Source organism: Leptonychotes weddellii, chromosome 3, assembly GCF_054177405.1.
Source record: "Leptonychotes weddellii isolate Sample4059 chromosome 3, ASM5417740v2, whole genome shotgun sequence".
NCBI classification, from domain to species: Eukaryota; Metazoa; Chordata; class Mammalia; order Carnivora; family Phocidae; genus Leptonychotes; species Leptonychotes weddellii.
The window spans coordinates 4,869,126-4,890,778 of NC_138371.1; the positions used below are offsets into that span (position 1 = coordinate 4,869,126).

The 21,653-nt window shown below is 53.5% G+C and overlaps 1 protein-coding gene across 3 annotated transcripts in view; it reads right to left on the minus strand.

The window, feature by feature from the left end:
• The window catches only part of SH3BP4 (SH3 domain binding protein 4), a 76,914-nt gene that overhangs the window by 45,407 nt on the left and 9,854 nt on the right, over positions 1-21,653 (minus strand). The window contains exons 2-3 of one of the 3 annotated variants that reach the window (XM_081813345.1): positions 10,937-11,067; positions 4,151-4,226 (exon numbers count right to left, since the gene is read on the minus strand). The gene's annotated coding sequence lies outside the window, so the exon portion shown is untranslated. Of the gene's footprint in view, positions 1-4,150; positions 4,227-7,523; positions 7,695-10,936; positions 11,068-21,653 lie in introns of those variants that run through there. The other 2 variants (XM_081813344.1, XM_081813343.1) reach the window with 2 other exon arrangements.

Genomic DNA, 21,653 nt, shown 5'->3' on the forward strand with positions numbered 1-21,653 from the left:
TTCTCAGATCCTGGTTCTCAGGTCCTCCTCGACCCGCTGTGCTTGGTCTGGATCCTTCCAATCACCCTCCTATTTCTCTTGAGCAAGTCTGAGAGCATATTTAATTCCTTTTCATCTTTAAGAACTTTCTAGACACTGGTTCCATTCTTACAGACAAGGAAACCGAGGTCCAAAGGAATTAATTTATGCAAAATGCTCATGGATTCATGACTGAAATTCATCTACACTTAGAAAAGAGGAAAGTGCTAAAGCTCTTTGCAGAGACACTTTTCTGACCCAAGAAGAAAATACATTCACTCTGCCCTTCCCAACGCCCCGTGAGCTTTAAATAACGAACTAACGAAGGGGAAAACTCAAGCCGGAGAGATAGGGTCATGTGGGGTTTTCTGATTGGCTTGGGGAGTTCTTTGTAGTCTGAGCGGGTTTCAGCAAGAGATTGGGAGGCTCTTGAAATAAACGATGGTGGAGTCTTCCTTCACTCACACCTTTATCTCCAAACCAAGTATGTTAAAAATTTCTCATCTGTCCTCAAGACTTCCCTGCTTGAAGGAGGCTGAAGAGGGCGGGCCGGGGACGAGGCTAACACACAGGCTTTTAAGAACGCAGATGCCGTTCTGAGTGTAACTCAGCGCCGGGAATGATGCTCGGCTCTCTCATCTGTCCGCATTCCCCAGGTTCCCCAAAGCCGGCTCATGACCTCACTCAGATTCAACCGCACTCTTAATGAGGCACCACTGATGGGAGACATTTGCAGGCAGAGGTTTTGAAAGAGGCTGAGCCATGTCTCAGGTCCGATGCATGGCTGGGGGGCTGCCCTCTGGGACAATGTGAGGTCAGACCTTGCCCCCGGGGGTGTCCGTGCAGACCTCAGCAGGTGCAGAATCGCGGTGGCCCTGGGTCACCTGGCCAGCGACAGTCCCAGCAGGCCTCGGCGTCCTGCCGTGAAGGATGCCGGACTGAGCTCTGTCTTGAGGACATGTGAAAGCGGGAACCCCCTACATACAGACTGGAGCCCAGTTCCATCCTCAAGAGCCACCGCTTAGTAGGTGCCAGGGGATGGGGGCAGGGGCGATGGGAATAATTACCTCAGGGTATAGGGGATTCTCCTGGGGTGATGAGAAAGCAGTACAGCAGGGAGAGCTGGTGGCTACGCAACGCTCTGAAGGCACTCGATGCCAGGAAATGGCACACTTTAAAATGGTTCATTGGATGTTATGTGAATTTCACCTCGGAACAAAACAAAAGCCCCAAAACCCCACCCCATCAGAAAGGTCTGGAGAAGCCTGGTCTGAAAAGTAGCCCCTGAAAAGAAGAATTCACTGGTGCTTCTCCACATGGTCCAGGCCGAGGGTGCCTGGCCAGAGTGGGCCCTACACCGAGACAGAAGAGGGGTCCAGGTAGCCGAAGGGTAGCTTCCTTTAAGATCAACTCATTCCTGAATTGTATCCTTGACTTTCAAGCAAATGGACAGTTCTATGAGAAAAAGTTGGTTTCACCTCTAAAAATTAGCTCTGCGGCTCACATTTGTGGCTTGTCATTTGTTCTTATTGGTTAGCACTGGACTCGGGATCCTTGCCTGCGTGAGGCATGTGTCCTCCCAGGAACCAGGTAAAGAGCGGGGGTGGGCCACAAAGGAGTGGCTTAGGGCATGAGCCTCACCTCTTATCTGTCAAATGGGCAGGACAGGGCCCTCCTGCAGGGCTGGAGGAAACAAAACAGGGGCGGGTGGTTAGCTGAAGCCTTCCCAGGCACTGGCAGGACCGTGGGAACGAGCCACGGCCTCCCCCAGAGGAGGGACGGGGCTCTGTCCTTGGCTGGCACGCTCCCCGAGGAGCTGTGGGACCAAGTTCTGGTATCTGCCGGTTACACAGTCATTCACACGGGTCTTCCAGTAAAGAGAAGCAGAGTCAGGGCTCACTTCTGCTCCCTCACTTGGTCCATCATCTTGAGCAGTAGCCCTGCAGCAGGCGCTTTAATAAACTATTTCTGGTGATGCTAACAAGGGCATCACTAAAAGGTTGAGACTCTAACCGGGACTTGCGGGGACGACACGCGCCAACCACACAACGAGGCAGCAGCAGAACTCTGGACATACGCATTGAACCTCACGATGAACTTCAGATAAATGAGATCTTGAATATTAAAGATGCTCAGAGAAAACTGCATTTATGTTCCTGGGAGGGGATGTGTCACGATCCCTTTTTCTGCCACAGCCAGTGGATGATTTCTCTAAATGCTGTAGGACACATGTCCAGTCCCCTAAAATCTCAGCCTGATGGCACGTCTGCCACCCCCCAAAACAGGCAAGGCTGAGCCTCCCTCCCCAGGCTCCTAGGAACCCTTTACACCAAGATGGAGGCAACAGGGACCACTCTGGCTCACCTCCAGGTGGAAGGCTCTGTCCCACCAACCTGCTTCCTCTTCCCAAACATTGTGCTGCCCCCGGGAACCCTGGTTCAGTGCCAGAGAAAGCAAGCCACATAAATACTGCTCAGGTTACTGCTGGAGCAGGCGAGGGGTCCCAGGCAGAGGTCCCCGTTAACCTCCTCCGGCCTTATTCAGGGCAGGGTGGCCCCCACTTGCCAAGCTGCACCCGAAATCCAAACCCAGAGGGGAGACCACGTGAGGGGTCAGACAGCGAGTCATGTTGTACAACCCACTGGTGTCTATCAAGTTTATCTAGAGAAAAGAACCGAGCCACGTATTTGCTGGTTGATTTCAGAAACCCTGGCATTCCGGCCTGTGCCAGGCCAAAAGAATGCAAGGAATTTGGATGCCTTTCGCTGGGTTTCCCCGCAACCCAAACAGACCACAGCCTCCAGGACAAGGGGCTGTACTTATAAGGCAAGGGCAGAAGTATTTTAAGTCCCGAGACCTCAGTGTGGGGAGGACAGACCCTGGGACCACAGAGCTCCCGAATTCCTCACATCATTGAAAGCCCCCAGGGCGTAACGTGCAGGCATCCCAAACATTCTTTCTGTCCGAAAGCAGATACTGGAAAACAATGAGACCTGATAGAAAAGGTGGGGAGAGAAGAACGTTGGAACAAAATCCAGTCATTCATCCCCCAAGTTGACCAGAGGATGCGGAAGACTTAGGGAGAAACCTAGAATAATCCAGGCAGCTGTCCCTTTATATGGAAGGGTTTTTATTATTCAAACGTGATCAGGAGGGAAGCAGCCTCTGAGTGGCTCCTAATGAACTCCCCTCTTCCACCCGGTGTATGCAGAGGACCCATTTAATTCTACCCGATCCTTTCACCTGGTAAGGACAGAGGGTGGCTTTTCAACCCAGGAAGGCCGTGTAGATGTCCCCATTGAGGTGACTGTTCTATTGCTGGCCAAGGGAGTAAGAATCAAGAGCCACTAAGATCCCACCCCTGGGTGAAATGAGATGGGGACCACACTGATCCTGGGAGCACCAAGCCCTGTACAGACTTGTCCCATCACTGTGCTGTACAACCTGAAACTAGCATAACGTTGTATGTTGACTGCGCTCCAATAATAAAAGAAGAAGAAGAAAAAAAGAACAGCCAAGAAAACACCCGAGAACATTCTACGAGGAGAGCATTCGCTCTGTCCTGGCTGCTGCAGAATGCCCGTTCTGCCAATGTGTTCCCAGGACAGACGCCCTCCCCGAGCCCCTCCCCGAGCCCCAGCGTGGGTGAGCCGTGACCGCAGCCTCATGGAGCTCTCTCTCTGCCCGCACCTCGTCACTGGTGGCCATTGTTTGGGAGCTCATAACCTCTTGCGTTGTAAGAGTAACTCCTTTGTGCAAACACGAAGGGGACGGCCAACCTGGGCTCTGCCCCACGGCTGTCAGGGCAGAGAACGAGCTGCCCGTCTGGTTTCTGGGTACAGTGTTCCTTTGGTGGCGCCAGAAAGGGAAGTCCCCGGTGCCATCTGACCTTCCCGGGTTGGGGACACTGAGAGCTGACGAGGATATGAAGACAGAGCCGTGAGGGAGATGTTTGCAGAACTGTAAAAGGCCAGGAAGCTTCTGGAAGTGACTCCTTCCCTCCAGAGCTGCTCTGCAGGCGTACGGGGCCCATCTCCCCATCTGGGTCCATGCACATTGGCCACGACAGTGGTCTCCACGCAGCAGGCCGAGACCAGCTGCTCATCCCAACAACCCAGGCTGCACGGCTTACCTCCAACAGGTCACCAGCTTCCTGATGTCAGAGTGAAGGTCCCAGGACCCGGCCTCCCGTCCACAGAAGGCAGATGCTGCAAGACAAAAGGGGAACACAGGATTCAGAGCCTTTGTCACCGAAACCTCTCCACGTTGCTTTCCCTCTTCCACGTCTAGGGTGAACCGTGCCCTGAGCCACGTTCACACGGTAAGGTGGGGACAGTGGCGGGCGCTGCGATGTGGCCCCGGATGCGCCTTCCATCCCCGCTGCTGGACGCCTGGAACCGCCCCCCTGGAGGCCCCTCCCAGCCCCTCCCTCCCTCCCTCCCCTCCCCGGGTAGCTGCGCAGGGGTGAGAAGCTGCCCCCTCCCCACTCCCTGCTGCTGATAACATGATGCAGGGCCGCCAGGGGCTTGGAGCTCCTGTGGGGCCTCAGAGGCCCACCCTGGCCTTCCAGGGGCGCTGACCCCAAGCATGAGCCCCCAGTAAACCTCTCATGCAAAGACCTGTGTCAGAGCTGGCTCCCTGGGCAGCCCAGCCTGCAACAAGGGCTTTTTATTTGTGATTTTTTCCCCCAGTGCCGTGTCATCCCTCTTCTGCTGTCACTTCTGCAGAGACTGGCAGTTCAACAGAATAATTTTATCGGCCGATCCCAGTCTCCCTGCGAGCAGTGGGGCTTCCTGGGACGGCTGACTAGTTTACAGGACGTTGTCCCCCCAAGCCCCCCGCCTTGGGGCTTCAACAGTAAAACGAACTCCAGATGTACAGAAAGACGTGGAAATAGGAAAAGAAATCAACCCGAAGCCAAGAGAAAACTGCGGCGTGGACGCAGTTAATCTCCAGGTAGACAGAACTTCGTGCAAGCGGCGTCCGAAGTCGCAAAGGCAAAGGGAAGAGCTCCATCAAAGTCAACCAACACTACGAAAAAGGCACCAACGTGAGAACATTTATTCAAACACGACAAAAGATTCAGATCCCAAAGGAGACAGGAAAATGCGGGCTGGGGCGGGATGTTCAAGACACAGGGAGCAAGACACCAATGTCCAGCCGGCGCACTGATCGTGGATGTGTCTGCCTCGCTATCCGCGGGCCCAAGGAAGACTCACGGGACTCCCGAATGTTCGTCCAGGTGCCCGCGGTACTCGGAAGATCCATGCCACTTGAGAGCCCTCATTGTGTTAAAAAGGGGAAAACGTGCTGAAAAGGGACAAGAGGCGGTGATGATATTAACAGACGTGGCTTCTCAGAACAGGGTTGGTGGGGGCTTCTGCGTCTTCGGACGTCTCCACTCTTGCTGATCTGTTCTACAGTGAGTACAGCATTAAGTAGAGCACGCACTTTTTTTTTCCTGATTGTTAAGAGTCATTCCTCCCAAGTCACAATACCAGCCTATATAAAACTGGGGTGCCTCCTTTCCTATTCCCCACCGCTCCCCCAAATCTTGGCTGGGGTTGTGGGAATCTCTCGTCTCGTTCTGACGGGGTGCCAGCTCTGCTGGGCCTCGCTCCCCTGCTCTGGTCCGTGTGCAGGCCCCTCGCCTCGGCCTCCTGCACCTTTATTGCTGCTCACCCCGCCCCAGGCTGCCCAACGCCCATCTCGCAGCTACGAAATACACGTTTGCTGAGAAACTGCGGACTGCTACCTCGTCTGAACTCCAAAGAGTTGCCAGTTTTTCTCTTTTTGAAGAGCTTACCACAACACTCGTATTCACTGTTGTTTTAAGGGCTGAGTCACTTAGCATTTTTGGGGAAGGGCCTCGCAAGCTCTCTGGGGCTTGTCATTCACTCCTTCCAGAGGATCATTTAGGTAGAGAGTTTTATTTCATCACGTGAATCTCTGGCAGGTTTCCCAGACTGGGGGTGGCTGGGTCAACTCCTACCTCATACCTCATATGGGAGGACCCAACGTTGCCCAACAAGCTGACTCAGAGATGGCCATGCTGGACTTTGGGCAGGTACAGGAGTGCGGGGGCACACACACACGGAACCCTTCGGCCATCTGGTGCTGGGGGTGAGGGGAGGGAGGGAGATCTGGCTGTGAACGGTCCGGCCGGTGAGGTCTGGGGTGCATGGATTAGGTGGACAGGACCCACTGGCCCTTCTCCAACCCCCTAGCTCCATGGTCTACCTCTGAAAGCCCTATGTTTCGCACAAAGACCAGCGTTCCTGAGAGGAGAGTGGGCATGATCTTTTGACCGAGCACTGCTGTCCCCAGGGAGTGGCCACACACCTGTGTGGGCTCTCCAGTCCCCAAGGCCCCCAGAAGAAACCACAGGACTTCATGTAGGTTCATCGAGTTGGCATCAAGTCCCAAAGTCTAGAAGATGCCGAACTCCCGGATACTGTTTCAAGAAACATCACTGCTGTCATTGGACAAAATGAAGGGAAATCTCCAAGAACCACTGAGCTGTCAAAAAGCAACGTGGAGGGCGCCTGGGTGGCTCAGTTGGTTAAGCGACTGCCTTCGGCTCAGGTCATGATCCCAGGGTCCTGGGATCGAGCCCCACATCGGGCTCCCAGCTCAGCGGGGAGCCTGCTTCTCCCTCTCCCACTCCCCCTGCTCGTGTTCCTGCTCTATCTCTCTCTGTCAAATAAATAAACTCTTGGAAAAAAAAAAAAAGAACACATTTCTGGTGCTCAAGCCACCCAGCGTGCACTTCGCTATGGCAGCCGTAGGAAATTTTACGCTCTATCTGCAAAGTGGGAAAAGGAATTCTCACGATCCTGCCCATCTCGGGGGCTGCTGTGGGCATGACAGACTTTTTTTAAGGTTTCCAAGCCACCGTGACGGACACATATGGCTCCATCAGCAAAGGATTGCTCGTACCCGATGTCTGCCGATCTCTGGAGTCTCTCCACGGCAGGAACTGGCTTTCCCTCATCCCTACTCCTTATCCTGAAGGACACCAAAGTGAATAGAAAGTAGAACCAGATAAATTAGTGTCCTCCACCGGAGGCAAACTTTGGCCCAAGGGCCAAATCTAGTGCATCATCTGTCTTTGTATGGCCCATGAACAAAGAATGTTTTTTATTTTTAAATAGCTGGAGGTGGGAGATAAGAATAAGAGTGTTCTGTGACGTGAATATAACATGAAATTCAAACTGCAGTGTCCGTAAGTCAGGTTGTCTTGAACAGAGCCACGCCCATTTGTGTACGAAGCCGGAAACATTCCGTCTGACCCTTTACAGAGAGAGTCTGCCGACCCCATCGCTATACCAGCCCTACCCATGCAACGGGGCAAAGAGCCAGGCCGTATTCGGCTCTGGGCAAAGGGAAGTGGGCACGTACCCACAGGGGCCTGGTTAAGCGCCAGCCGCGCTGGCCAAGCCGATGGGCATCGTGGCTAGAAACACAGACAGGAATGGCCCCGAAGGCAAACTCCATCAACTCACAATGGCTATCGAGAGCTGCTACCCCTGGACCTCAGTCGGGGAGGCACTGCCCCGCCCCCAAGAGCAGCTGAGCACCAGGAGTCTTGTTGCGAGCGACCCTCGGAACAAAGTGGGATCTCATGGCCTGACTTCACTCCGCGCTCTTCATTGTGATGGGAGAAAATCAGTCCCCTATAAGAGAGCCAATTAATAGAACTAAAATAAATAAGTAAATAACACTCTGGCAGACTGGCAATGGCCTTTATATTTAATGTTATCAACATCAACACACATGACACCGTTAACTGAACGCCTATTTAGGCAGGTGGTGGATGATTACCGCCAAGTCAAAGTGTCTGAAATCTCACCTGATTTAGGTGGTGACATTTTCTCACCCAGAATGCAGAGCTGGTTCATTGATGTTTCCCATAATTACACAACATTTCAAATTTTACCGAGTATGTGATTTATAGAGTGTGTGATCCTTTTCCCTCTCCTGTATGAAACCTGTACTGAATATTAAGCACGAAGGGAAAGGGGTTTATTGAGATGAACAACCAGACGCCCGCAGTGGTTTATTTATGTGTCTGTCCATTCACGCTCCCGGCCTGTGGGTTCCTACGGGGCACCTGACGCAGAAGCCAGCCGGTGGTCTTAGTCACTGTGTGCTCAGGTAATGATTTCAGCGTCTTGGGATGGAGCCGGGTCGGGCTCAGCAGCGGGAGCCTGCTTGTCCCTCTCCCTCTGCTCCTCCCGATCCCCCCAAATAAATAAAATCTTAAAAAAAAAAAGAAAAGGAACTTTATTCTTCTTCCAGGATTTGACTAACTTTTCCAACTAGCTGAGTGGTCACTTAAGGATGTTCGCAATCTGACCCAGCTCGCAAGCCTGGGCTTCCCCAGTGAGACCGGAAGTTTAAGTCCAGTGTCTGGACAATGGAGAGCTGCCCAAAGGCGGCATCCTGGGCTTTTGATTCTGACTTTTGATTCTTTTTCATTCTAACTGTGCCCGTGGATAAATGGGCGATGGCTCCAGTCAGGGAGCTGTATCTGGGAGCGGGCTGTTGGCAGGAGGCAGCCAGGTAAATGGAAGATTTCTGTGGGTTCGCATTTCAGCTCAGCCCTTCACGAGCTCAACGGCCTTGGTTACATGGCCTAACTCGAGTCTGGGCCTTGGTTCCCTCAAGTGTAAAACCAGGCTCTCCATATCATGCAAGAGTCTATCCAATTAGACTTGTTCTTCTTTGGAACGTGGAGGACCAAATACTTAGTGCCAACTACATAGTAGAAACCCCACAAAATGATTGGGAAATAAGTAAAAGGTTGAGAACCTAACTGCTAACATTTGCATCAGGCCGTGGTTCTTGTCCTAGCGCCAGGCAGACTCCTGGAGGCCTCATTAGAACAGATGGCTGGACTCCACCCCTGGGGCTTGGGGCTGGCCTGACAGCCTGCTCTTCTCCCTTGCTCCCAGGCGATGGTGACGTTCCTGGTCCCTGAACTACACTTTGAGAACCACTGGTACCCCACATGATGGTTGATGACGTACTTTCCCACTAGGCCTCTTGGCTGTTTCCCACAGTGATGCCATGAGGTGGGCAAGCAGGTATCGCTGTGCCCATTTCCGAGATGAGACAACTGAGACCAGACACTTTCGACCACCGACCTGAGGTCAGGAAGTGGGAAGCCGGGGTCACCAGGCATGGTGCTGGGCCAGCACCAGTGACTGATACACAGAAGATGGTCAAATGCAAAGTGAACAGAGGAAGACAAAGCAGGTTGCGGTAAGACCAGATGGCTCAGGGTCCTCACCATAAAGATGCCACACTGGGCTCCGATATCACCCTTCCTTCTTTCCTTCTTCTGAGACATAAATTATAAAACCTCCCAAGGGTTTTAAAGTAGAAGGAAATTAAGTACCCTGCCTGCACCAGGTGAAAGGAGTTCAGGTGTGAGTCTTGGGAGAGGATACAGAGTCCAGAGCACCACCAACCCCCCCCCCCCCCCAGCAAATGCTGAGAAGGCTGAGAATATTTCAGATAGCTTGGTGTGTTGAAGACTCAGACCCTGTTAGGACCGGGACTCGAGTCCTGGCTCTGTCTGAATGCTGTGCTGAATGTTCTTCTCAGTGGCGGGCAGGTGGGGAGTCACCCGGTCTGGGCGTGAGTGCTGGCTGCTTCTTCCAGAGCCCCACGGCCACCTGCTCGCCCCTCCTCGGCCAGGGCCACCAGCCTGGTGACCTCTCGGATGCTCCTTCCTGGGGTCAAATCGTCACCCTGGCAACCTGTCACCTGGGCAACAGTTTAAGAGGCAAGAGAGGGAGACACGCAGCTCCACGCCTGACTCATCCCAAACTAAGACCCTGGGAAGCCTCCCCTCCCTATTCAGCTTTGTAAAAGGGCTGTTGAGGGGGAGAGGCACCGGCCTCCCCATGGGACTGTGGTTTAGAAAACCCAGCCAAAGTGGTGGAGCAAAGGGCAGAATACTTACCCTCTAAGAGCATGAAATGATCCATCATTCATTAATCCAACTACGTATCACAGACCACTCCCCTCCCCCTGCCTCCGAGAACAAACCATACCCGCAAAGCGTATCTAGAAACTGGGTCAGAAACAGAAGCGCTGGGACACACATTTTCTGAAGCCCGAGACCTGAATAAAGTCATAAGGGGACCATTCTGTATTTTTAAATATTTATCCAAAATGAATCTGCAGTTTCTAAATCTCTTTGTTGAGATAAGCACAATGTTATCCAGAAATGCAAAGCAGTCCCCAACCTCAGGGAATATCCTACTTTTTAACCAAGACGTTTTAAAAAATGCAATCTTAAAAAAAAAAAAGTTACGAAAACCCTGCAAACTCAAAAAAGCCACTGGAGTGGTGTGCGCCTCGGGAAACGTTTCCGCTGATGGCACCGGGCTGGGGGACTACCATCCCCCTGGCCACCAGCAAGGCTGCGTGGAAAGTCACCTCCCTCTGGGTCCCCCCAGCTTCCTGCTACAGCGTGAACTCATGGAATGGGGTCCTGGAGAGAACACAGCAGGCCAGGTGGTTATCATGGGGCCTGAAAGGTGGGTTCTGTCTGCCATCTCTCTTCCCGACAAAGCCATCTGCCCCTGCATGACCCGTCTCTCCGAATTGCCTTCATCATAAGCAACCGAAAACTAAGCATGAGAGGTGAACACGACTATAAACGCAGCTCGAGCTTCTGTGGCTGGTGCCCGTTTGGTTCAGGAGACAGCAGGAGGTTAGAGTATCAACGGGCCACTCTGTGTCATCTCACAAATCCCCATGGGCCTCTGCTCCTCGTAAAGCACCGAGGGACAGCAAGGGAAGGAAGAAACTCGGGTCCTGCATTCTGGAACTGGAAGGAAGAGCAAGCAGGCACAGAAATTCAAGCCTGGAAACGGAAGACGCCGAGGGACAAAATGCTCACCCGAGCGCAGAACCGGGTGCGGGGGCTCTAGACGGGGAAGGTGCCGGCCAGCAGGTGCCCAGGGAGGACGCCAGGTGCACGGGGCGGAAGTCCCTCTGCAGGTGGGAGTCCCCAACTCCTTACGTCAGGCTCTGCATTCAGAGGTCAAATCAAAACAGATGGATTCACAAATGTGAACCTGGCGGCTGACCACTGGGCCTTCTGGCCAAGGCACAGACACAGCTGGGTGATATGAATGAGCACGTTCAGGCAGCTCTGGTCCAAGCCAGTGGGCTATTCTATAGTGTCAGAAATTCCCAGTTTAGAAAGCCAAGGAAATATTTTGTTCCATTAATTAGATACATTGGGCGCCTGGGTGGCGTCTGACTCTTGATTTCAGCTCAGGTCATGATCCCAGGGTTGTGGAATCCAGCCCCGTGTTGGGCTCTGTGCCGAGCCTGGAGCCTGCTTGAGATTCTCTCTCTCCCTCTCTAGACCCCTCGTCACTCATGTGTGCTCTCTAAAAAAAAAAATAAATAATAATAAGATACATTTACACTCTGCTAAACTGGAGAAAAGCAAAGGGTATTCACGCTCCAACGGACATTTTACATTAAAAATAAATACATTTGCCCTGGCTTGAGTCCAGGCTGAAGGCCAAGGCCATCAGAGCTCACAACTCCCACGGAGTTCCTGACCTTAGGTTGGGCCTGGACCCAGTTCAGGCCCCACAGTCCCAGGCCACATGTCAGCAGGGAAGCCCATCGCAGCCTTCTGAAGGCGCCAGGGGCTAGACCTTCAGTCCCCTGCGTTCAGGGCTCTGCCCAAATGTCACTTCCTCAATCCCTCGCAGGAACTTGGTGGCCTGAAATGCCAACTCATTCTCTTTCAGTCTGGAGGTGAGAAATCTGAAACCAGTCTTAAAGTCAAGGTACTGGCAGGTCTGGTTCCTTCTGGAGGCTCTAAGGAGAGAATCCGCTTCCCAGCCTTTTTTGGCTTCGAGTGGCCACCTGTGTTACTGGCTTGTGGCCCCTCCTCCATCCTCAAAGCCCACCACCCTGATCCCTGTCTCCTTCATCACAAGGCCTTCCCTGGGGTCAGATCCCCTTTGCCTCTCTCTCTTAAAATGACACTTGCCATTACATTATATTTAGGATAATCCAGGGTAATCTCTCCTTAAATGAATCATATCTGCAAAGTCTTTTTTCCGTATAAAGTAACATTCACAGGTTCTAGGATTAAGATGGGAATATCTCCGGGCGGGGGGCGGCGTAAAATTCAGCCATCCCATATCCCATCCAAACCAGCACACTTCCACCCCCCTCCCAATCCCTCAGGTGACTTATCACTCCTGACATGCTCTGTTGATCGTTTTATTTCCTTTCTCTTCTACTAAAGAAAATGCTCCATGAAGGCAGGGACATCGTCCTGTTCAGCTGGAACCCCCTGGAGCACAGCAGGTGCTCACTCAGTCGAACTACAGAAGCCCCCAGAGGAGTCACATCCATGTCTGGAACAAGCTAACTTGCTCCATCCGTGGGGGCAGGAACCCACCCGTCTCACTCACTGCTGTGTCCCCAGCCCCAAGCCTGCACCTAGCACATAGTCAGATGCTCCATTACTAGTACCTGTTCCCTGAACATTCATACCTACCACCTGCAGTTTGATTTTGGAGCAACTCATCCACACCCAGGGGGTCCCAGCTGCCCTGTTCTTCCGCCAAACCTACCCTCCTGCTGCCTCACCTGCTTTCCCCGCTCACCTGCTTCCCCTGCCACCTGCCCACCTGGGGCCTGGCTTCCCCGAGCCATTTCAAGGCTCTCCTCCGTTTGGCCCTATTCCATCTCCAGCCTCCTTAGTACCCACGGCCAATTCCCTTCACTGACCAGGTCAGCCGCCCAACCCCAAAACCCCTGCACACACATCCCACCTTCTCCTGTAGGGAATGCCTCCTCAGTCCCCTCCCTGCCCATGCAAAAATGACCCAAGGTCCAGCTCCTACCCACCTCTCCCCCAAAGCCTGTGACTTCACTCTCGGCAGCAAGCCCCGCCCCCACTTCGAGGCCGGCACTTCCAGGCCAGCCAGCCCAGGTGAGCTCCTTCCGGTTGCCTGGGGGTGAGTCTCTGATGAGCACTCGTGCTCTCCAGAGGATGACGCTACATTTCTCCAGTGCCATCCTGCTCCCGGACCTTCCGTCAGGCAGACCAGCAGGTCAAGCCCCCACTCTGCATTTATGAGCAACATGCCGCAGGACAGGCTGTGGGCCCTGCAGCGCTCTGCCAGATGGCCAGCCCCGTGCCAGCACCAGGAGGCGTCCACGCTCCGCACGGAACAAAACTGGGGAAGCCACAGGTGTGTCCCCGAGTGGCGCAAGCAAGCCAGCCCAGAGCAGGTGATGCCCCTCCGCACCTGAGAGAGGCCCAGGCACCACGTGAGACCCAGAACGAGGACGGCAAAGAACAGCCGGGGCTGAGGGGGGCATTGGCTCTCCAGAGAAAATACAGGACACCCAGTTAAATTTGAATTTCAAACGCAGAACAAATAACTGTATTAGTGTAAATATGTCCCAGATAGTCAAATACACCTGGATGTCGTGCATTTTTATTTGCTAAACCTACACCCCTACGGGGGTGGGGGGTGTACAAGGGTGGGCACCCCAGGCTGTGCCTCACCTCCGGGGAGGGGTGGGGGGTGGCCTCCCAGGAAGGAGGAGGGGCGATCAGCCGCCAAGCCCGCTGTGGTCCACTCCTTCAGGACTTCACTAACAAAGATAGTAACTTCCCACTAAAGAACTTTAAAATAAATAAATAAAACAATTCTTGCTGGCTGGAGAAAAAGGTTGTTTCAATAATATTTTTCCATTCCTGCATCATCTGCAAGAACTCACAAACAAAGCAGCCACTTTCCAACAACAAAGATCGCCATGGAAACAGATCACCTCCATCCCGAAAACCATGACTTCACCTCACATTCCACCAGAAACCGACTACAGACTGTTACCAGAAAAATCCCTGTGCAAACAAACAGAAGCCAACTGCCACTGAATGGCAGGAAATGGAACCGCTTTTTCTAATTTTAACTTTCTCTAGGAACGTACTTGTTCTAAACATGCAGGGCACAGTCTCCCCGGACCCACATTCCATCAGTGGAGGGATCACCTCCAGAGTGCAGAGCAAAATGCAGACTGAGAGTGGCTGGCGGGCAGGGCGCACCCCGAGCCCCAGGCCCGGTGCTGACTCACGGATTTCTCCAAAATGACGGAGGCTGACACCAGCTCCTTGAGCAAAAAGTACTCCCAGGCCAGGGGGGTGGCCCACAGGAGACCCAGCGGGCAGACTCGCCACAGGGATGCAGAGTCAAATAATTACAGTAAGCAGGAGCCTAATTTCACAGGGACAGCCAAGGCCGCCCAAAGACTGGACCTCGATGGGCCAGAACCGGCACCCTCGAAAGTAATTCTGTAAATGAGCCCCCTGCGACAGGATTCGGCTTTTGACTTATTGGGACTGTGAAAGTCTGCGAGGCCAAATGACAAACGGGGAAGCTTGCACCACTCCAAGCCAAGAAAGGCTCTTTTTCCAGAAAATTCAAAGAAATCCTGCCATTCAGTAAGGAAAAGGAGTTAAAAACCATGAAAAGGACCTTCACCTTGGAAACACCAGGAAAGCCGATAAACAAGGTTACGGTGATTTGTCCAGAAGGAAGCATAAATTAAAACAAATCGGATACCCTCTCCCTTCCATCAGACCTCCTCCCAAAATGACAAGTCCAACCACAGGGAGCGGTGGTGGGGATGCAGAGCAACCTGAATGACCCGAACGTTGTTTGTGGGGCTCCCCACGGTGGGACCCCCCGAGAGAGGCATCTGCATGCAGGTGGTAACAGCAAGAGCTATGAACAAGCTCTGGCCCCTGAGGGCAAAGGGAGTAAGTAAACAGAGGTATGAGCGTACAGTGGAAAACTGTAGTAAGAGTCAATAAACTACAGCTAGACCCCATCCCCACAGGTGAACCTCAGGAACATGATAGGCAGCCAAAAAGGAACTCTCAGAAGATTACGCATCGGGTACCCCGCGCTGCGTAACAAATGACCACACACAACACACCTACTTCACGGTTTCTGTAGGTCGGGGATCCAGATGAGGCTTGGCTGGGTCCTCTACTTCAGGCTACAGTCAAGACCTGAGCCAGGCCTGGGCCTCATCTGAAGGTTCGCGTACTTACTGGCAGCTTTCAGTCCCTTGCCGGCTATCGGACCACAGGCCTCAGGTCCTTGCCAAGTGGGACTCTCTCTATGGCATCGTGCATGATCAAAGCAAGCAAGAGACAGAGTCTGTCTTCAAGAAGGAAGTTATAATCCTATGTAACCTAACCATGAAGGGATGTCCTTCACTGGACGAACCCTATCAGAAGTGGGATGCCAGGCTAGCCACAGCAGGGGAGGGATTACTCAAGGGTGTGAATAACAGGTGGGGACCCCTGGGGACCACATCAGGGTTGGCCAGCCACAAACAGAAAATGCATGCTTCCATGTACATGTACGTTGCAAACACGAAAAACAATGGACAATGCTTAAGGACCCAATGTTTATTGGCTATGTGGAAAAACTATAAGTAGCAGGGGAAAACCACCAAGTTCAAGTTAGGGGCTACTTAAAAGCTTACGCTAGACTGGGTAAAACACACTGGGGACGGAGTGAGAGGACATGGGCATGGAGGGGGCAGGAATTCAAAGGTGAAGTTCTACTTCTCGGCCCGGGTAATGGCTACATAAGTCTCTACAGGCATTCATTGTATTCCTCATTTTTCTGTTCACCCCCCAAAGTGTTCTTTGTATCTACTCAACATTTAGGGACCCCAGGGCTGGCCTTCCGGCACCTCGTGGAAGAGCGAGGACGGGCGCCTTGCACACTGCCGCAGTCCCCCCGGGCACCCTGCCCCTCAAACAAAACAGACCAGCCTCCACCCAGAAGTAGGGCCCACCTGGAAATCCTTCTCTCTCCTCCCAGCAAACCAAGTTCAAAGGCCTCCAAGCTTTACCTGGAAGCCTTCTCCTCCAGGGCTGGATTATGACTCAGAATCCGCCCCACCTCTTCCCCGACTCCCTTCCCTGCAGTTAAAGGTGGGGTCAGAGGCCCTGCAGAGTTCACCCCCCCTCATCAGGCCAGGGGCTCCCCTCCAGGGCCCCAAAGTGCCCTGCGCCCACGGTGGTGGTGGTGGTGGTGGGACAACTAAAAACAAGAACCATCCATGGCTGCAAGCTGGGAGTCACCCAGACCACATCCTGTTTGGCTACAGCATTGATTCAATCATGCCAATATTGCCGAACAAAAGAACTTTCTACGCAGACTTACAGAAGAGAGACGTGACGTCAGCGGCAGGGAACCAGCCCAGCCAGAGTTCCTGCACTGGTCAGTGGGCACAAACGGCCCGAGGGCAGGCCAGCGAGGCCTCCAAGGTTTCGGTGGGGGGAAGGGGGAGCAGGGACAGAGCATCTGGTCCCTGAGCCCACAGGCTGAGAGGGAGGACAGTGCCTGGGACCTTGCATTTTGCCCGGCCCTGCACACCCTGGTCGTAGCAGGATCCCAAATAGTTGTTGAGTGAATGAATGAACGAAGCACCTCTCCAGATGACATGAGGAAATGCACACTATGAATGGATCATCGGAGGGGGACCAAACCACTGGCGGCAGAGACCCCCCCCACCCCCCCACACCCCGCGAGGCAGCGGGAGCCACCCCGCTCTCCTGACTCCTGTCCCACGGCCAGGCAACATGTTGAAAGGGAGGAAGGAACACAAAGGAATAAAGAACTCTCCAAGTCCAGCCCCCTAAAACCCAGGCCTTCCCTGGGAAAATCCTCCACAAACCGCACAGCCTGTTCCTACTAGAGAAGGGACCAGAAACTGTGTTTTCTCTAAGTTACCTTAAGCACGTGAGGAATCTGGACGAGCTTCCTCCATGACTGTATGGGGAATGTTGTGGTTTTTAACTGAAATGTGTCGTGAGTCTCGGTTGGGGATGGAGAGACAGACACCCGGGTTTGAGAAGCAAAGGGAGGCCGGGGGAGGACCTGCTGGAGAGCCTCGCCAGCCATGAGGGGGGGTCCCCGGTGCAGTCAGGACCCTAAAAAAAGGGGCCATCCTAGCTCTGGGTCACCTCACGTGAGCCCTCGGGGCCCCAGGGCTCATCTCTGAGAAGGGTGGACCCCAGAGACTCACAGTGGCTGGTGCTCACCCAGTGCAGGGTCTGTAAACTCTGGTTCGATGCACATGAGTGCAAACACATCCCTCGGGAAACGCCACCTGTCCCACCTGAGCGCTGATGTGCAGACTTGGGACTGCCCAGGGTTCAGGACCCGGTTCCCACCCTCGCCTAACTGCAGGGCCTTGAGCAGGCAGGCGAACCACCTTCCTCTCTGAAAAGGGGCAAAAACGGTGTCCACCTTGTGGGGCTGTTGTGGGGAGTGAATCATAGGTGTGGAGTGTTAGAACAGTGCCACGTCCACGGTCAGAGCCACCTCCGTGCTCACAGGACAGAACCCCACGTGTGCACACACACACACACACACACACAAGCCACCTCGGATGTTCCCGGCTCTCCCGCTCCTCCCACCTGCCACCTCCTCGTCTCTCTGCAATCTCCTCCCTTTACTCAGGCGCAGGCTTATCTCTCAGTTCATCCTTCTGACAAAATTTCTGACAAGTTGTGAAGCATGAGCCCTCTCCTCCCAGAGGGCATCACCACTGCCAGCCCAGATGGAAACTCTGCCGACCGCGGAGGCCCTGCCACTCAAAGTGCAGTCTCAGGTCAGAAAAGCACCTCCCCGAGACCTCCTGTGCCAGAATCTGCATTTTAACAAGATCCCCCGGGTGATCTCTGAGCACAGAGATCTGAGAAGCGCTGCGCTGGAAGACGGCAGGTGCAGCCGGAGACCAGCGTTTGTCCACACGCTCTCCTCACGTCAGGTCCTGTAAAAAAGACTTCTTGCCTGAGATTCCGAACCCCGTGTCTGTGAGTGTGTGCATGCGTGCCCCTGGCGGCTTTCCCGGTGCTGGGCATGTAACAGTGCTCGATCCCTGTGCCCCGACTCACTGCATAAACCGAACACCTGAAGGACAGAGGCCTCAAAGCAGCCGTGTGTATTCTGTACATACGTTAATCAGCCATCTTCAGAGGAGACAATCTCATCCTGTTGTCCATACATCAATCTCGAGTTGCTAAAAGGATTAGTGGGGTCCTGGGACGCCACCCCAGCACCTGCAGCCCCACTCTGAAGCCCGACGTTCTGGACTCTGAAAGTCAGAGCAGCTTATAAATGGGCCCATTGTCCCCGCTGCTCTGCTCCCTTTCTCAAGTTCACCTGGCAAAAAGATGATCTGTGTTTGTGTTTGGAAGCCAGCTCGCTCATTGGCCAGGAGAGCGGCTCACCTCTAAATGTCTGGTCCAGGGGAGAACAAAGAACATGCTGACGGAAAGAGTCAGGCCACGGCCCGAGCCGGAGTGGACCGGGCCCACTGCACTTGGCTTTGTAGAGAAGGGCTGTTTCTGGCCAGGGCGTGGGGGCCCTGGGCTCCCCCTGGCAGGGGGCGCCTGGTACCACTGGCCGGCATTAGCAGGCTACCCGCACCCCAACACCAGCAGGGGTGGGGCCTCGTAACGCAGACATGCCTGCAGAGGGCCAGCCCAGCCGAGAGCCGCGCCAGGGGCCCCCACTGCCCACTGCCTTCCCTAACACTCTTTTGTCTATTCTTAAATATAAGCTTTCTTTTAGAATAGATGCAGATTTACAGAAAAGATGTGAAGATAATGCAGGGAGTTGCCATATACCTCCCGACACCCAGTTTCCCTATCACTAACCTCTCACATTAGGATGACACATTTGCCCAGAGGATGAACAGATGCAGACACATTATAATAAACTAAAGTCCATTCTTTAACCAGATTTCCCTGCCACCCACCCCCGCCCCCCCTGCCGGCTATCCTTCTTCGGTCCCATCCAGGACACCACGTGACATTTAGGCGGTCTCCCGAGGCTCCTCGTGGCTGTGATAGTTCAATTCCTGCCTCGCACCCCAGGCTTCACCTGTCCAGGCCCCGAACTCTGCAAGGCACCAGGCAGCTACTGGCTGGGCCACGCTCGGCCTGCTCCCAGGGGCAAGACCAAGATGTGTGCCAGACGCATGTCACACGCGCCTGTAATCAGGGTAAGTTTTACGATTATCCCCATTACAAATTGCCACGTGTCCCAGCCGGGCAGGCCTGCTGTGGTTCGAGATGAACTGTATCCCCCTCCAGTGTGGGCGCAACCAACTGGCTTGGATCCACCTAATTCCCTCCCTCCTCCCATTCATTGGCCAAAAAGCACCCCAACACCACCCAGTCAACACACGGGGTGCCATGGGGAGGGAGGAAGTAGCAAGAAGCCGGAGAAGCTGTGCCCAGCAATGACTCCCTTGTTTATTTCTGAGCTAGGAAAGCTCGTCCATGCCAGCAAGGGCAGGAGCCCCCAGTCTCCCTGAGCACCGAAAGGGCAAAGCCCATCCCTAAGGCAGAAGCCTCAGGGCTGGTCAGGCTGAAGCTTCCAGGAGCTCCTGCCTCAAAGTCGTGCCTCAGGATCGCTGTTAGCCTAGAGCCCTGTGTCCTCCTAGAGCCACCCTACCCCCTCCGCCCGGCGCAGTCTCTTACCGGGAGCACGTGGGGTCAAGTTCACGGATCTCTGAACGCGTTTTCCCATGGCTGGTGAGGAGCTGGCCCACAATAAAGGAAAACATTCCTTCTCGGGGGTCCAGGAGAAGTTTCCCAACCACACCTGTCAAGCTAGACCCAGAAAAGCCCTTCGAAAGGGGCTCACATTCCATGTGGGCGGTGCTACCTGCAGGCCCCCGCAAAGCCAGGCTTCAGAAAGGGGAGCAAGGCGGAGGGAAGTGAGAGAAAGCATTCACTGTCTGCTCAGAGGGCCCGAAGCATGTATTTCTTCCCCCAAAGCTGGAGTGGCTGCTAGGCTGGTGCCTGCCCCATGAAGGGCGGCTGACAATGCCTCACTGGCTTGCTTTCAGAACAGAGGGAGCACTGCACGGCTTCTGCCCAGCGAGGGTGTCTATCGAGCTGGGGACGCCTGCCGAAATCGCAAGCAAGGCTGGCCCGGGTGCGCAGGAGACGGTGCGCCCCTGCTTTTGGTCACCATGCAGTGCGTGAAGAGCTACCGCCAACAACGGCCCCGGGAAGACAGCGTTCCACCTCACGCTGGGATGGCGATGTCGCCGAACACGTGCAGGGGACGCCAGGGGGGCCAGCCAGCGCTTTCCCACCACCGCTGAGCGAAAAAGCAGGTCTGCAGGACTGAGCGCGAGTGACCCCATTTCTGAAATAATGTCCTAGTGATATTTATCTCACAGTGATGGAGCTATAGGCAGTCAGGTGACTTTTAATTTCTTCTACAGGCTGCATTTTCTGAGTCTACAAGAAGCACGGATCGCTCACACACAAACAGACCGGACAATGAATGGCCAGCCTTCATGGGCCCTGGGCAGCCTCGAGCCTCAGGTTCCAGGTCCCCAGGGCGATGTGGGTGTTTTAGATGTTATTCCTCACACTGGACTTCCATTATATGGGTTCTTGAAACAATCTGCAAGGGGGGAGGTGGCTTTCTGAGAGTAATGCCAGGAGAGGGCTTATTCCCTCTTTTCATGAAGAAATGTCTCCTTCTAAATGGTCTATTCCAGAAATAAGCTCCCCCAGCAACTGTGTGATAGGAGAAAACCCCGGACATCTCGAACAATTCACTAGAGTCTTCATTTTTACCCCAAGCCCTGTTTGTACCTATATAGTAAAGAAAAAGGCTTGTCGAAAACAATTTATGGAAAATCTAAGTAACTAAGTGCCATTGAGAAGGAGCAGACTTGCCCACAAGCATGAAAAGACACTCACTGTCAATAATCCCTGAATGCAAATCAAAACCACAAGGAGGTACCACCTCACCCGCATTAGGGTGGCTACCATCAAACTGACAGAACACAGCAGGTGCTGGGGACCCTGCGGAGCTGGGACCCTCGTGCCCTGTAGCTGGGAATGTAAAAAGGTGCAAACTTCGTGCAAACAGCATGGCAGTGCCTCGAAAAATTAACAACAGAAGCACCAATATGACCCAGCGATCCTACCTCTCGGTATATACATCCAAAAGCATTGAAAGCAGGGTCTCAAAAGATATTTGCACACTCCCATGCATAGCAGCGTTATTCACAAGAGCCAAGAAGTGCAACCCAAATGTCTGTGTGTAGATGAACGCATAAAGAACATGGGGTCTATCCTCACAATGGAATATTATCCTGTCTTGAAAAGAAGGAGGTCCTGTCACCCACTCTGCCACGGACTCACCTTGAGGACATTATGCTGAGTGAAAGAAGGCAGTCACAAGAGGACAAATACTGCACGATTCCACCCAGAGGAGGGATTTAAAACAGTCACGTTTATAATAGAGCCAGAAAGCAGAAAGGTGGTTACCAGGGGCTGGGGAGAGGGAGGAATGGGGAGATGTGGTTTGATGGGTAAGTTTCAGTTTTGCAAGACGAAGAAAGTTGGGGGATGTAGATGTCTTTACACTACGGAACTGTGCACTTAAAAACCATCAAGATGGCAAATTTCATATTATGTGGTTGTTTACAATTAAAAATAAGTCAGATTTTTAAAAAGAGAGGGAGGTCATAGGGGCGCCCGGGTGGCTCAGTGAAGCATCTGCCTT